An 18,196-nucleotide genomic window follows, 5' to 3' on the forward strand; every position below is an offset into this window, starting at 1 on the left:
ATAATTGCTATCTTCAGGGAACTTGCGAAGGAAAAGAAAATGCACAAAAATGTCGGGGGAGGGAGTTTCTACCATGTTGATACTCCATCCTAGGTAAATACCAACCCATATGCATAATCCCCCTGAGGGTCTCCCCCTAATCCCTGAACTGCTGGGAAGCTATATATGTCATAACCCACTGTATGCAAGTCTATACTAGACCAGGTTTCCTGGAAGAGTCATAATTGATGGCTGTCAATGTACTCTCCCGAATCAGAGAGGTCCATTTTAGGACTGAGCCCTGCTATATTCCATGATAAAATCTTAGAGTGCTGGGGCTCATCTAAACCTGAAGTTTTGTGTTGTAATGGTCTCCCTTCCCTTGATGTTAACTGATGTGGGGGGTTGGCCTGTACAGCAGTTTCTAATTTGGTAAATATGCTATCATGATCCCTGCTTGTCTCAACGGGGCACCCAGAGTTAGTATGGATTTTTAGGGATTTAAAGGTCTTTCCGGCCAAGCGCCCCTGCTCTTAATTTTTCCACAATTGTCTAGCTCAACTGCCTGATCAGTGAGCCATGTAGAGCTTTTGGATGTAGTATTGAGTCAGTCGACCAAGTCCAGGGTGCTGTATCTATTGCTCACTGGGATGTTAAAAGATGTGTATTCCTCACATCCCTGGCCCATATTACGAAAGGTGGCACTCTGGGCTTTCAATTCCCATTTTCTATACACTCTTCCCATATCATCGACCAGCTGGCTTGGGAGATAGAATTAGTCCAAGGAAAGAGTTTGAATAACTCCCATCTCCATGGAGGGTCTCCATCCCAAGATGTGCTGTACTGCCCAGCTGTCCCTAAAGTTAATCAGTACACAGTCTCCTAAAATTTCCTTACGGCTCTGTCCCAGCCATCTAACCCTACGCACAAATTTAATTTCACTATATGTTGAGAAGGAAGCGGTCTGTGTTTATTTAGCCAATATGTAACTTTATTATTGAGTTCTGGGTACGTTTCCCCCGGGCCATTTTCCAGCTCTGGAACTCCAACTAATATAACAACATAAGGTGCGGATGCTGGAGGCAGGTCTATGCAAGGGAGTGTTGAGCTCTTGTCCCTCACCATGGGATTATATGTGTTCCGAGTAACTGTAGTGGCGGTTATTTGTGACTGATGTTCTGATGTCAGATCTGAAGTGGTTGCCATAGGCCTAAACTCTTGCCCAGGATCTATTGTGTGGGACTGCCTATTTTGAGGGTTGGCTAGGGCCTGGTTTTTTTGGGCGGTAGGAGTCTCTGTACGCTCTTGCATATTGGCTGGTTTTTCCTGTTCACCTGGAGCGGGTAGGATTAGAGGGGTAGATGGATTTACCAGGGTTCATAGGGAGGCTGTACTAGGATTTGGTGGATTAATCAATTCCCTTGCTTAACAGATAGCATCAATTTTGGACCCCCACAAGACCACCACGAGACCATCATTGTAGTTAACTTATTGATGCGTCTCATTCACACTTCAAATTCTGATTTTATAAGCTGTTCGATGTTGTCCTTTAGCTCTGTAGCCAGGTGTTGTACCTATACTGGGGGCTCTAGAGATTTGGGGCTACTTTCGGCGACATCTTGACCTCCCACCAAATTATCTGGATCCGCCACGAGGGTTTTTCACTTGTTTCCCTCTTTTTTGAACAGTTTGCTTCCTAAGTCCTCCTCTTTTTTTTGCCCCCCCACCCATGCCAGTCCTATTTTTTATTTCCCCAACTAAGCGCCCTTGAGCACAAGGTATTTCTGGCGTGGTGGGAGCCAGCAGTGTTTGAGGGGAGTGGGATGGCTCTGGGTCCTTGATTGGGGAAATGCTTGATATCACCTGGGGTAATGAAAGGCATCTCTCGGTGCGATCGATTTCACTCGAAACGGCTCCTACTGCCAGCTGCAGCATTTTATCAACAACAGTTGGTTTGACGGTTGGCGTGGGTAATGCAGCTTTCTGCCTGGTTGTTAGCCTAGAGGGCGGGGAGGTGTTCTTTTGCATAATTATTAGCTTACTGGACCTCCCCAACCCGAAATACTTCCTACAGCGTCTTGCTGTTAGTTTGGGGCGGGAGTATTAAAGTTCTGATGAAACTGGGAACTTCAGCTTTTACTCTGCATTACCTCAACATTAACCCCCTGGATCACTTAGTTTTATGACTTATAGGACATATTGTTGTATAGCATTTTAGGACCCTAGTGTAATTTTCCCAATTCATGCCCTTATATAGGTATAAATCACCCTGTCCTTATATAGGCATAGAAATCATAACCATATTTAGACATAGCCCATGCAGTCCAAACACAGGCATGGATACTTCCACTATTTCTGAAAAGCCACAATGATTTCTTGGAAAACTCGACTTCCCCTTGCTTGAATATTGATTTGTCCAAGAACTCATGGAGTTTTCAAAGAACTGCGATTCTTTGATGACAATATTATGTCCAACTTTACGTCAAACTCACGACCTTCAATGTATAATTATGCCCACCTTTGCCCTAGCAAAACACACAGTGGTTTGGAGCAGTTTGACTATCTACTTGCCCGACACAGCTCGCTACAGCAAGCGCCGAAGGAAGTTGACCCTCCAGCTGATGCACTGAGAGAGCCGCTGTCTTTACTCTTGTCAAGATATCCAGCTCCAGTGTTTCCAAGCTCCCCTTGCGGGGTGTTGGGAAATCGAGTCCCGAGACAGAAAAATACTAGACCTCTTTCATTCTAAACCAAGGTACGGAGCTGATTAGACCTTAATAGAAATCTTGGATAGATTCTTGTCAAATAATACTAAACTTATGCTACACCTCACTTACTTCATCCTTCGTACTAGACTTAGGTTAGGTGCATTGGGATAGGCGTATTTTAGAAGCACCAATTGAGTACTTTTTAGTCTTTATTTATTTATGTATGTATTTTATGGCTTAGAAACCATACCATGCTTTTACAATATTATTTTATAATACTCTTCTTGCTGTACGTATTATACTTTGCAGCCAGTATTACGATTGTAGCAGTTCATTTATTCTGCATGAGAAAGAAGACTGTTAAATAAATACCTTTATTGAAAACGGCCGTCTCTCTATTTCTCTGCAACTCTGATGAAACGAAGCATGCACGAGTGACTGAGTAAAATATCTATCTATTGTTTCCACGACTCTGAAGATACGTTTTATCTTGGGGAAACAATGTTGTCATGGTTATGCGGTTGTCAGAAACTAATCCCTTCTTGTTTATTCGAGAAAGTTTCTAGTGACCTCGGAGCTAGCTGGCACTCACAATTAAGTCTAATATATTCGATAGAGACCTAGTCGACCTAAGTCCTTCGTCACATCTATAGGATATATTATTCCAATGCGCAGAGCCTATTGGGAATATAGGAACACACTACATGGTGCCCAACATTTGGTAAGGCACTAACTTAACGCTAGATACTAGAGTAACTCAGTCGTGCTTTTCACAGAGACCCCTTTTTTCCCCGTAAAATACTCCAATAGACGTCTGGAGTGGGTGAAAGGATAAAGTCTGCCATAGCTGAGTAGGACGAAAATCCTATGTATTAGTTTTTGGTTTTGCTCAACATTGGAGGATACATTGTTCCAAAATATTGTGCACCTTCTCTTTGTTTTCTTGAAACTTGCTCTGCAACTTTCATTAAACAATGTTGGTTAAGGGCGACAACAACGCAAGCGGTGGAGCTGCAGCAGCAGCCCGACCAGGCTATGACATTACAGGTTTTAATGAAGACGACACGGATGCTATTATCATCCCAGAAAATCTATGGAAAACCATCACTATAAAGCTTATAACAAATGGCCTATCATCGAGAGGTGGTAGGGTGATATTTGTCATAGAGGCACATGAATATTGGCAGACAGAGGTATTCTATTCATGGATTATCTTCCCAGAAGCAAATCCAACAACACATGTGTTCCACTTCTTCAAGATAGAGGAACCTCCAACGGAATACACTCCTTTCGAGGCTATTGAAATTCCATTAACACACCGAGAGCATGTGCTCTGGTTTAAAAGCGCCCTACAATATCAAAATCACATTACCAGGCTCGGTCCACTAGGTAGACCAGGAGCAACAAGACTGGTACTAGTCAGCTATAAACCACATCCTGACATTGAAAGGATTACTGATGTAGAACTATTAACTCAGCTAAAACAATTAATTAAAATACATAAACAATTGGTTCAATATGTCATGCGGACTCTAACAGTCCAACCTGCTATAAGGATTCCATAGCACACCCTTCATCAGGGGAGCACAAACAAAATTACACCACAGACTATACAATCGGTCATTGGTAAATTACCCGCAAAAAGGTAACAAATTCCATTCTGGGTTAGCTCAAAAAATTACTCAAATCGAGGCAGTATTTCCAAATAGTACACCTCATGAGAAACACAGGATTCTAACAATCTGTTTATCAATTGGGATCGCACCACACCTGGAGGACTGTGACAGTTGGAGTACAGACTTTGCTGCATTCTACACAAAAACACATGGTGTTCCGTCTATGGCGGTCATACCAGACATCCTGAAACAGATTAAAAATGAATATAGGGCAGAGCCTGCTTAAAATCTGGGTATGAAATTACTGAAAGATTTCAAAGAGCTCTCAGCTATAATATTAGCTAATTTTAAAGGTGAAGCAGCATCCGTGGCGATCCGCCAAAAACTAAAAGAACTTGATGTAACTGAGCAACCTTATGAACTGGCCAGAATAATAGAAAAATCCTATGAAGAACTAGGTAGAGATAATTTGGGTGGGAAACCAGTAAAACCCCAACTAATAGAAAATCCTGAAAAGGTTTTTATTAAAAACACTCTCACAACTCCTAAAAAGAAGTGTGAAAACACTAAACAGACACTTCCTAAAGAGAAGCATTCTCAATCCAGAGGTAGGTCTTCTCTAAGCGTGGGCGCAAAATCTGTTCCGTTCGCGGAATTTTCTGATTTTTGAAAAATTTGCAGTCCGCGAATTTGTCCAAAAATCCACAAATTCGCAAACTGGCGGATTTTTTTGCTTGGTCGCGCTTCAAAAATACAATATCACACGCGATCCTGAGTTCGCCAAGTTGTTTTCTCCCGGTTTGCGTGTGCTGTGCCATTTTGGATCTTGCTGCATGATCCGCAAGAGTTTTTCGACTGCAAGTACGTCATCGCAGCCCGCCGTCTTGCACAGCGAGATTTTGACAATGCGAGTACGTCATAAAGGCCAGCGATCACGCATCGCGGGAGTAAACAATTGCAAACACGTAGATGCACCGCACAGCTGACTTCCGGCGGGAGATTTGAACAGCTCGTTTTCCCGAACTTGCGAAAATTGCAATTCTACACAAGAAATCCACCACAGGCAGCATAAACCTTCTAAAACTGATGATTTTGATCAGAATAACTCCTCAGATTGACATTTGGCTGCACTGTTTTGTGCAAGGAGTCCATTTCTAGGTGGGTGGGAGGAAGGAAGTGCCCCAGAGTCTCCAACTTCCTGTTCCTGTCCAGCAGGCTCCTCCCAGTGCTTCATCCATGTCCTGGTCACTTTTCATTTGGATCTTGAGCTGGAAGGATTACTTTTAGTGGCTGCTGCTGGATATTTGTATTTGAGGACGTTTTGGACTTTGGATCACTTTTGGATTTGAGATTTTACAAGTAAGTTGGTGTTGTTTGTTTAGGGCATTGCAGTTCCTGCAACTACAATTTTAAAACTTTTTCACAACTTTAAAAAATATATATTGTTGGGTAGCCACAGTATCCAGTAGGCCCAGGGTTAGTCATGGGTGCATGATACAACTGTTTCTGTGAGTTTTGTTGAACTTAAATCTCATTTATGTCATGGAACTTTAGCTCAATGGTATATGTGTTTTTTATTTTTTACTTTGGGGTTGCCTGAAAAGCCTCACTAGCCAGTAGGCCCAAGGGTACTGAGTGGTGCATGGACCAAGTCTTTCTGTGTGGTGTCTTGAATTTAAACATCATTGAGGGCATGGATGGCATTGGATTGTGGTGATTTTCGTGTGTTTTTTGACTTTTTGGGGTGTTCTTGGCCATGTGAGTGGGGGTCATTTTGAGGCCTGGTCCAGGCAGGGCCTGGCTATGTGGCTGGGGATCAAGGGGCCATTTTGAAGCCAGGCAGTGTGCTCAGGCCTGCACGCAGTTTGCCTTGGTTTCATCCTTAATGCCCAGAGGTACTCAGTGGTGCATGGACCAAGTCTTTCTGTGGGGTCTCTTGAATTTAAACATCATTGAGGGCATGGATGGCATTGGATTATGGTGATTTTTGTGTGTTTTTCGACTTTTTGGGGTGTTCTTGGGGCCTGGCCAAGCGGGTGGGGGCCATTTTGAGGCCTGGTCCAGGCAGGGCCTGGCCATGTGGCTGGGGGTAAAGGGGCAATTTTGAAGCCAGGCAGTGTGCTCAGGCCTGCACCCAGTTTGCCTTGCTTGCCTTTCATCCATTATGCCCAGGGGTACTCAGTGGTGCATGGACCAACTCTCTCTGTGTGGTCTCTCTTCTATTAATTTAAACATCCATTTTGGATTTGAATTGCAATTTTCATTTTGTGTCTTTCCATTTTTGGGTGTGTTGTTGTAATAATAATAAATGCAATGCCTAGTTGCAAATATTAATTGAAGCACGACGTATGCAACATTTATTTAACTGATGTTCCTCTTTCTTCCTTTGCTTTTAGGTGCACAAGAGAATCACATCAGTCATCTTTCATCATCAGTGCCAGGAAGAAGTCCTGCCGCGGTGTGTGCAGCACAACGTCACGTGACGTCACGTGTGGCCACAGACAACTCTGCAACTCGGCAACTGTGGCCTCCTGTTCTGACATCTGAAGAAGATGGGCGAAAGAAAGGTGGCTGTAGCACCTCTACGAAAAAAGTTGCCAGTGCCACTGCAAATAAGGAGCAGAAGAAGCAAGTGGCACCACCTACCAAGGAGACTGGTGTGCCCACAGGCACCTTTTTTGGGAAAAAAAAACTACGCCTGCAGCAGCAGCAGTGTCTGCCGGGGACCAAGCTGGGAGCAGCACCTCTGCTTCATTGGGCTCAGTGCCACCTCACCGAGTTAGGGACAAGCCCATGAGTGCTGCAGCGGCAGCCACTTTAATTGCTCAATCAACATCGACCAGTGATGTTGGCTCATTACAAGAAAGTAGCATCCAATCAATGCAGGGTGTAACTCATCTGACGAGTGTTCAACAACCACAGCCGCAACGACAACCAAAGGTGCAACTAATACAAGCGCAAGTACAAGCGCAAGTACATGCGCAAGGAGAGGCGCAAGTAGAGGCGCAAGTAGAGGTGCAAGTAGAGGCGCAAGTAGAGGTGCAAGTAGAGGCGCATGGAGAGGCGTATTGAGAGGTGCATGGAGAGGCGCATGGAGAGGCGCAACTAGAGGTGCATGGAGCGGCACAACTGCCCACAATGCTTGTTCCTCCGGAAGTAGGGGCACATCAGGAAATCGAGATTCAAGCGGCGGTATCATCCGAGGAAGCCACTCCTTCTGATGATGATCCATTGTCTTCCAGATCCCCAGCAAGAAAAGGGTCAAGGAGGGCTACTACAAGTTCTTGTTCAAGCCCCCTTTCTTCTGATGATCTTGATGTTGATTGGAACCCAGCAATGCAGTCTGAGAGGGAGGCACGCCATGTGCCGACAAAGGTAGCTAATCCTAAAAAGAAGGTTCCTGCAAGGCTTTCAATTATGGGTGATGATGACGACAAACAAGAAGTGGTATATTCTGCTGCTGATGAACAGTCTGACGATGACCCAGTCATTGCAGTCATCACTCCAGCCCCAGCAGGCATGCAGCAGACAGACATTTTGACCCTATGCCGAATTGATGCTCAGCGGGATGTGGGCTGCGTGGCATTGGTACCACCACCAACGCAGTTAACTACTACACAAACACGACCTACACCTTCCATATTTTCTCGTCAGAAGGGCCGGCAGGGACCTCCATCCAGCTCGGCCTTCATTACCTCAAGTAGTGGTGCTGTAAGTGCACAACAGAGTCAAATTCAGCCACGTCCATCCTCCCCTTTATCAAAGTAGCACCTCCACCACCAGCAGACATCTCCAGTCTCCAGTTTGGGACTTCTTTAGTGTTAGCAAAAAGGCGAAAACATGGTTGTGTGTTCGATTTGTAAAATAGTAGTTAGTCGGGGTAAGTTTGGTACCAGCTATGTTACTGGAAGCCAGAGAGGTCATCTCAAAAAGCACCACACTATCCAGTGGGAGGCACACCTAAGGAAGATCCAGGAAGCCAAAAGAAAAAAAATCCAAATGTATCAATTCATATTGCATCTGATGATGACGAGGGGCTGATCGTGCAGTGGGAAGTGAAAAAGCAAGAGACATTTTTCTGGTACACCCAGTACCCCTGGCAGCAGCACTGCAGTGGTAGCGCCCACACCCTGTACACCAGCAACATGTATGAGCCACACTAAGAGTCTGGGAGAGACACCAATGCGAAAAAGTACATCAATGAGCCAAACTGGTTTGAAGAAGTCTGCATCATCATCATCATCATCACGTAAAACGGTCCAGACCACCATTAGAAGCATGTTTTGGTCGGATGCACCATTTGAACGCAACCACCCAATGGCACGTCTGTATAACGCAAAGCTTGCTAAAATGCTAGCGCTGGACCTTCTCCCTTTTTCTTTTGTGGAAGGGGGCATTTCTAGAATTTGTGGCAACAGTCTGCCCTAAATGGAAGATTCCAAGCCGGTCCTATTTTGCTAGAGTTGCACTAATATAGTTAAGGCCATGCATGACGGTGACTATTTCAGAGTGCCATGTTTGGCACACAGTATTAACATTGTTGTGCAAGATTTCTTGAAAAAAGAAAAGACAGTCAGCAAGTTACTGACCACCTGCCGAAGAATATGCACACATTTCAGCCATTCTTTTAAGGCCCGGAAGCAGCTGAGGAACATGTAACGTGAACGTAGACTGCCAGTCAGAGGACTCATCCAGGAGGTGGTAACACTTTGGAACTCAACCTTCTACATGCTTGAGCGTCTGTCTGAGCAGTGAGTTTTAATCAATCAGTATGTCTATGGACTGGGTTCTTCTATGAAAGACATGTGGCTAGAGTTGGAGGAATAGAAGCTAGTTAAAAGCCTGACAGACATGCTTCGTCCTTTTGAGGTCTTCACGCATGAAGTCAGCAGGGAGGACTGTACTTTGGGCGAAGCTATCCCATTGTTGCGCATGCTAGAGCACCAACTGAAGGTGGTGTCTTTAACGTTACTAGTAAGCATGAGCGAATTTTGCGGATCTCGCGTTCGCGAATTTTGCGGATTTGCGCATTCGCAATCCGCAAAATCCGCGAATTCCCGCGAATTTGCGGATTTTTTTTTTTGTGTTCGCCCGTGTTTCTGCCAGTTCGCGAGGGTTTTGTACACTTTCGCAAATTGCGAACTTACCTGTCGGGTCGCAAGTTTCGCGAACTTGTTGTTTCTACGTGTCCAGCCTGTTTGGGACACTCTTCTTCATCACTGCCACTCTCTGTCACCACTGCCACTCTCTGACTACTCATGCCACCCTCTGGCCCACCCATGCCACCCTCTGTTTCATCACCACACCCTCTGGTTGTCCAGTGTACATTATTTTCGGCAAAGCAAAGCACACCTTCCCTGCCTCAAGTGACCTGAATTAATTTGGGGCTGATTAATGTGTCACAGAATATTTTTTTAGCTGGCACCTGCTTCCTTAGTGCGCCCTGATTAGTGATCTTTTGCACTTGCTAAGTGCTTTCATTGTTGCAAAATTAGTTACAACACCTGCCCTGACCCAACTGACAATAATGAATTAGGGGCTGATTAATGGATTTTAACTTCCAGCCTGGCTCCTGCTTGTCTCCCTTAGCTGTAATTCAGGACCTTTGTGGCATATGTGTAACTATTCTGAGGTTCAGAGCAGGGTCACATAATAGTTTCAACTGGCAACTGAACTCTGGAGGGGCCCCTCAGGAAGCACTACAGGAAATGGCTACTAATGATGAGCCTGAACTTTTGAACCTGGTAAGTAGTTACTTTCAGTTTTGCTAAAATCGTATTTCTGCAATTTTGCACTTATTCACGGGGCGCGAACTCACGCGAACTCACGCGAACAGTGCGAGCAGTGCGAGCAAAATCCGCTGCTCGCGGATTTGCGGATTTTGCGGGAGATTCGCAAATCTCGCGGATTGCGGATTTCCCGAAAATCCGCAAAATCCGCGAGCGGAACGGATTTTCCGCCCATGCCTAGTTACTAGATGATGCTGAAAAGCAAGACGCATATCAGTTGGCGGAGAGGTTATTAAGCCGCCTAGTTGACAATGAAAGGCTTAAAAAAATACATACAGAACAACATTAGAGTTGTGCCACTGCTCTGGATCCACAGTACAAAAAGGCTGTGGCCAGCAAAGCATTCATTCCTTTTAATGAAGCAGATGTTTCAAAGTACAAACGTTGGCTAGCTCTGTTAGCCACACGGTTCGAAAAAGAGTGGTAAAAAATTAAAGAAACCGGCAGCAGTACTACTGAATCAGCAGGCCATCTGGCATCAAGGTCCACTTCTGAATCTATGGCCGAAGGGAGTCACTTTCCCTCACAGCCGTTAACGATACCAGCAACCATATCATCATCCTCACCTGCACCAGGCCCAGCCATAATATTGTCGGAAGCGGATTGGCTAACTCATCAAGGATTTGCTTGATCCAGTGATGCAAAGGCCACAGATGGTACGCAAAGTAGAGCAACTCTGGAGAACCTTGAGTCGATGGTGCAGGCCTATCTGGATGCCCCAACAGAGGTCTTTGTTACTCAGAACCCATTGCTGTATTTGTATGGGAAAAGGCCTCTATGGCGACTGATCACCAACCTGGCTCTAAATTATTTGTCTTGCCCACTCGCAAGTGTGTCTTCTGAACGTGTTTTCAGTGCTGCTGGTACCATTGTAACTTCAAAAAGGACCCGCCTCTCACCCAAAAATGTGGAGAGGTTAACAATGATCAAGATGAATCAGCACTTCATACCACCGGATTACAAAATACGTGAATGCACGCAAGAAGAAGAGGAAACCAACTTAGGTGACAGAAGTTCTTCTCTGTTAGCTGACATACTCCCGTCTCAATTCACAGAGTTTGAGGACGAGCTCTACTTCCCAGACACAGAGGCCTGAAAATGACTTCCTTTTTTTTCGTCCTTATTCACTTTTATTCCTGTGTCTTTCTTTGTTTTGTAACTTTTACCACAACAAAACTCTAATCACCTAATCACAACAAGTCCATCAGCAGCACTGTCTTCATCTTCTTTCCTTATTGACTTGAAGGTGCCACAGTCTGCATTCCTGAGGTTCACAAGTTCACAACTCAATCATGCTCCTCTATCCTCCTCCTCCGGACTCCCCCTATCCATTTCCCTCAAGGCAGATGGCTGGATTGCACAGAATCAAGAAACTTTGTGTTCGTAGACGAGCCCCCTCAAGTGGGACTGGAATTACTGACTACATGCTGATTGCTGAAAGTTACTTCTGAAATTGACAGGAAAGGCTGCCCTGTGGGCCTTCACTTTCAGAAGAAGATGCGGACAAAAAGAGAAACAGGTAATGAATAATGAGAAGATGGCATGCAGTGGCTGTCTCGCTCTGATGAAAGCAATTGCTGTTTGTTTGTTGTGCATGAAATGAATCATATGTCTTCTGCTATTATGTAATCTTTTACACACTAAATGTAACTAAAGTCTACTCTGCTTTTTTTTACCTTGTTTAATTCAAATTGTACTTCAACTGCAGGGGCCACTACGTTGTATTTTGGAACATGCAAAATGCTCTCGGACTCACTGTTTGCCAATATACCATGATGATTGATGATGAGTGTTGATGATCAAAGTTAAATAATATATCTTTTTTTTTACAGTCACTCACTCGGATGGATGGATCATCATCCACGGTTTACGGAAGAACTGTAGCAAATTTATGAGTGGCAAACAGGTAAACCAGTCTACAACAACTACTACAGCAGAACTACATGTCTGTCTAGTCATGGTATGGAGTGGTCGAGGCAGGGTAGTGCTGTTATGCCAGGCAGAGTACAGACAGCAGTTCATGTAAAATTGGGGGTATGTGGCTTGCTGCATACAATTGGATATGCTTTGTCTGTCTGTGTCAAAGAGCCTAGGTATGCTACATAAGGTTGCTTCACTCAGTGGTGCCTGCCTTGACTGTCTGCATGGCCCTGCCGTAAGCATGGGCCAAAAATCTGTTCCACTCGCGAAATTTGCGGATTTTCGCCAGAAAATTCGCAATCGGTGAATCGCGTGCAATTGCCCAAAAATGCGCAAATTTGCGAGCGGGTAGATATTCTGTGTTTTAGGCCAGCTCAGTGTAGGGTTGAGGGCTAGGTTTGAGAGAATTTGGGTTTTTTTAGGGTTTAGGGCTGTTTAGGGGGTTCAGTGAGGTTTACTAGGTTTTTTGGGTTGAATTTGGCAGGGTTCACAGAGTCTAGGGCTCAGGGCCCGATTCAGCCTCGTTCATAATGATGTTGGCAAAGTTTTAGGGGGGTTTGGCGTTTTTTGGTCCAGAATTGGCCGAATGTTGGCCTTTTTTGGTGTTTTGCGGGCGCGTGTGTTTGGGTGAAAAGTCGTACACCTTCCAGTGGATCAATTTTGTTCTGCCTGGCTGACATTCTTGGGAATGCCTGGAACAAGTGTCCTAGTCAGTTTCAAGAGGATCAAAGTAGTGGAATTGCTGAAAACAGCAATTTTTTGCCAAGGCGCGATTTGCCATGTTATCCAAAGGGTGGTTTGGGGGGGCATGGAGAAGTGTATTTGGGGTGTTCCAGTTGAGCTAGGGGAACAGGGCTTCTGTGAGTGGTATAGAGGGGGAATTGGTGGTTGTGCAGGAAATTTGGGAGGAATCGATTGATGGGAAGGGTGTGTTTAGGCTAAGTCGAGGAAGGGAAACCGCTGCCATAGGCGCCTATGTTAATTTTTGATTATTGCGTGTTTTTAGGGTGCGATCGGAGTGTGTTGTAGGTGGTTCTTAGTGGATTTGCTTAGCTCGAATGAGAGTTGGGAATGTCTAGTTTTGATTGCAAGTGGTTTGAAGAAAATCTATGGCGGAAAAGGGTTGTTTTTTAGCAGTATTGCATCTTTTTTGGGGGCTGTTTGGGGGTGTTCTAGATTTCTGGGAGTGGCTTGAGGAGTCCGGGAGCACTGCAGGGAAGGTCTAATTTTAATTGCAAGTTGTTTGAAGAAAATCCATGGTGGAAAATGGGGGTTTGGGCCTAGTTGCAGAGAGCGTTTTGGCACGATTTTAAGTTAGGCCTCTTTGGGGATAGAAGTGATGCATGTTTTTAGGGGGCTGTTTGGGGGTGTTCTTGATTTTTGGGGATCGGTTGAGGGGTTTGGGAGTCACAGTGGGAAGGTCTAATTTTGATTGCAAGTGGTTTGAAGAAAATCCATGGTGGAAAAGGGGTGTTTTTTATCAGTATTGCATGTTTTTGGGGAGCTGTTTGGGGGTGTTCTAGATTTTTGGGAGTGGGTTTAGGGGTCTGAGAGCACTGCTGGGAAGGTCTAATTTTGATTGCAAGTGGTTTGAAGAAAATCCATGGTGGAAAAGAGGGGTTTGGGCCTACTTTCAGAGTGCGTTTTGGCACGATTTGAACTTAGGCCTCTGCAAGGTAGCAGTGTTGCACATTTTGAGGGAGGGTAATGTGGGGTGTTCTAGATTTTTGGGAGTGGGTTTAGGGGTCTGGGAGCTCTGCTAGACGCTGGAGGTCATAATTAGCACTCCAATCAACGTCTACTTGCCTTTTATCCGCTAAACAGAGGCCCAGTTCATTAAAATATTTTACCCTCGGGTACTGGGATCAGCTGTATAGCTTTTAAAGTTCACCCTTCTCACCCAACTCACTGCACACCCAGCAACATACCAGCTCCGCAGTCACCTGGCGTTGAAGCACACCCGGGGCACATTCGGTGCCACTGCGGTGGGCCCGATGATGAAGCATGCCACCGACTTGGTCGGTGGGTGAGGGCTTTATAAGGAAAACAACGTTTATCCTTATTTGACGTACTGCTCTGAGTCTCCTACTTCTCTTAACCTTAGCTAGTCCTTATTGATACATACATATAACCCAGGGGATACAGTCCAGCCTATCTAGTCCCCTCTCTCTCATTGATTAAATCACAACTATACAATACATACACAATATATGCTGTGCTTGCAAAGTAAACTATTGTACTGTTAGTCAAGGGAGTATTTCTGAACAATCATAACTTCTAGTATTTGGATTTCCTCAGCTTTGCTACTCTGGCATGGACATGCTGTTCAAAGTAACACTGTTCATCCACTGAACGTCTGCTCTACTACATACACCTCTGCTATCTATGAGGAAGAAGAAGATACCATCCAGGCTTCCAAAGTAAACGTCTATCATTCTTCTTAATGTCTCAACTGTACCAAGCTTACTTTTTCTCAACAACCAACTAACACCCTTTTCATTTTATTTGGTAAACCACCGTCTTGACTTGCATTTGAGTTTGACCCAAATGATATATATTGCAATGCACACCACACATGCATTTTCTGATTCACCCACACAGGCAGTCATCTTTTCTTTCTCCTCCAACCATCCTTGCTTCAAGCAGCCATGCATCTGATTCCTTCCTATCAGCCACCTTTGCCTGCATCCAAAAACACGTATCATTCTTTACAGTCATAAATGTTACGACTCGCTCGTCCTTCCTTTCACCCTTCTTTCCCTTTTCGTTCTTCACATCCCTCAAGTTCATCTGATATGACTTGGCTTCATGATAAAAGTTTCCCAGCTGAGTTGAAGTCAAATAGAGGGGGCCATTGCTTACCCGAGAACTACTGCTGCTAAGGCTATTACTAAGTCAAGGTTGACTGTCTTCTCCGTGATTGGAAAACATTTAGTTCTATATTAGTAACTGTTCTTAACAGTAGAGTGTATTTATACTAGTGTACTGTCTACTGTACAGTACATCATACACTCTTTTGCGAGCCTACTCAAATATGTCAATAAGTAAGGAGTATAATAACTTACCACTGTCCGCCGCTGCTGAGCCATACCCCACAGCTCCTCCTGGTGGCACTTGTGGCGCCGCCGCATCACCCCTTAGAGTGGACACCTCCGCACTGCTGGTCCCGGCACTGGTGGTGTTAGGTGTCGCATCCAATGTTGTGACGTCTAGAAAAAACATGTCATATTTTCAGATGCCATGCACCACCCCCTATTTCATCTCGTAATGGAAGAAAATTTCAATACATAACCAATTTTTAATCATTGGGAATGAAAAAAGGGACGGTTTTAGGGAGGGTGTTAACCTTTTATATGGTTAGCCATTAAATGCTACACTTTTTAGGACAACTGATGAATAATTACTTTTTAACTGGCACCATTTTTCTAATTACAGAAAGAAGATTCCATTGCCCTTCTGCCAACAGGATAATTCAACACCTACTCCTCATCACCAGCAGTACTTTAAGTACTTTAAAGAAGGAGGGGGCTCCCGCACAGTTATTCTAATAATTTGATGTGTGAAGTTGAAGTATATTGATTCAAGGGAATGTTGTTTAAACTTTAACGTCATCTATCACCAGTGCTCGCTCGGAATACTGCGCTATTAAAAATAAAGAAATAGTTTTTTTATTTTTTATTTGAAAATAAAACTTTAAAACTAACAAACACTGTGTGGTTTTTGTTCACGAGTTAGTGAGCGGAAGGGTTTGAACTACTGCACTTTGCAGGCATGTTTCCGTGACTCTGATAGGTCGGGACTCGGCGGTAGTCTTCTTTTGTTCTTCTGGGTCGTAATCATTGGTCAGACACACTAGATAGTCAGTCATGGGATTGGGGGTTCAACTTCTGTTCGGACTGAGGTATGTGAAATGTCGAACTGCACCTATCAGCAACAATGTCCTATTTCTCTTGTCCATACTTCTGTATGTGCAGAATAGTCCCTGAAGCACTAGCGGTATGGTATGTGCTCCTATCAATTCAAAAAGCCAACCACTAGCTTATTCATGGTGGACACATTGACATTTTGTTGTTGGAAATTGTCAAAGCACTTACATTAAGTAGACCAGAATAGACAGCAAGGGCAACCCAGAGGACTGCAGTCAGTGCCTAGAGCTATTGCTGGATCAGAGTTTTGTTTAACACTGTTTGCCGACTGGGCAAGCTTAGCTACCTACACAGTCCGACTCATAATATTAGTAAATAGTAGTAGCACAGAGAGTGATGGTAGAGGCAGGATAAGAATGTAGAAACAGTCTCGAAGAAGATCAAAGACTATTTTGTAAAAAATAGAATTAGGAAACAGTTTGTAATAAATAGGAGCTGTAAAAGTTAGGGAAGTATAAGTATTAATATAACAATAGAACAACTTACTGGGGCTAGCAGAAGAGCCTGCAGAGGACCGATCCTGCTGCCCACCTTGTTCCGCCGGAGTCTCTGTTGTGATAGTCTCCTTGCCCCTGGGAGGTGCTAATGATCATGAAAAAAACACAACATGGATGATTGTTTTTTTGAAATATTTGATTTCTTTGACCACAATCAAAAATGTTATTGGGGAAACAAATTACCAACAATTGCACTACATGTATTGACCTATCTGATCTGGTCAACTAGGAGGATAGTACGTATTGCTGGATTCGCAGACAGTCTACTAGTAAAATTATGTAAATCACTAACTACACCAAAAACAAAAAGGTTCTACTACAACTGCCAGCACTCAGCAGCACGCGACGTGACAGACACAGTCCGTCATCATGATTGCAGACCACAAAAAAAGTCCTACTACTAAATAACACGTCATAAATAATATACTCAATGTATCAATCCACCACTATCTCTTCTTAGTGTCAGCAGGAGTACAAAGGAAGGACTAGACTTGAGACTTTAGTCTCTCTAGCATTACGCAGTTCCGCTCTCAAATGAGCACAAAGTTGCAAACAAGTAAGCATAGTAGCAACGCCACTGAGCAGGCACGCACCGGCAATGACAGAAGCTATTTAAACATTAATTGACCTGCAATGTAATCGAATCGGCAGCATTCTTGCTCTTCGGGAAACACATATATTAGCAATATAACACAGAGCAGAAGAAAACAAAGTAGTTATTAAATAGCTACTCACCAAGGCCAGGGATCTCCACACCTAGCAGGTGGAGCATGTCCTGCTCGCGGTCAAGGAGGTCCGACCACCAGTGCGTCACTTGCTGGTAGGTGCCCCGGACTAACCGACTCCCTACGCATGGCCCTTCACACCTTCTCCCACAGCTGGTGACGCTCCCGGAGGCCATACCCCGAAGCAAGCCTGCCTCCTGCTGCCACGGTCTTCGGGAGATGGTGCTGCACATAGAAGATGAGTCCGGCCACCTCCACCGCAGTAAAGACTTCCCTGGCCTGTACATTTTCCACCCTCAAGCACCCGCAAGGGAGCCGGCTACGGGGTGCGGGACCCTTCCCCTTTGACTTCTCGGCACCCTTTGCGATGGTCCTGGGTGAAAGAAGAAAAAAACACAAAATATAGATGTAGAAAAATAGAGAGATAGATATTGAGCAAAAAAGATAAAAAAAGTTCAAAGAAACAAAGGATTGCAAGGATTAGGGAAGGATTGAAATAGCATGCCCAGAACCATAGCAATGAATGAAAAACAAGATGGCCGCACCCATAGAGGACCGCGTGGGTAAGTTTGCGCAATATTTCCCCCGCAAACACTTAAAACCGCCCATGACCACGTAATCGCGTCCCGCGCACAATGCGAGCATGCATCTAGTGCCCGGAAACGCAACGCGCATGGGTAACTTTGCGGTCGGTGCACTGCAAGAGGCCCGCGAACAAGCAAACGCCCCGCGAACACGCAAAAAATCTGCAAATTCGCACGAATTCACGGACTATGCGGAAAGCGAATTCGCGCATTTCGCCCATACTTAGTCTTCTCAAAAGGAGCCCTTTGAAAAGAGGTATAACCTCAGAAACAGGGATAATTTGAGAAAACCTGATAGATATCAAGATTCTGATACACGTTCCTCTCGTACCTTTCAGACTTCCTCACCGAAATCGTAAAGAAGAGGACGATCAGAACACAAGGGAGAACGAGTGAAGTCCAAAGACGATCAACACGTTCCAAAAATAAGAAAACCCAATTCACCAAAAAGA

The sequence above is a fragment of the Lissotriton vulgaris genome, chromosome 6, assembly GCF_964263255.1.
Source record: "Lissotriton vulgaris chromosome 6, aLisVul1.2, whole genome shotgun sequence".
NCBI lineage: Eukaryota > Metazoa > Chordata > Amphibia > Caudata > Salamandridae > Lissotriton > Lissotriton vulgaris.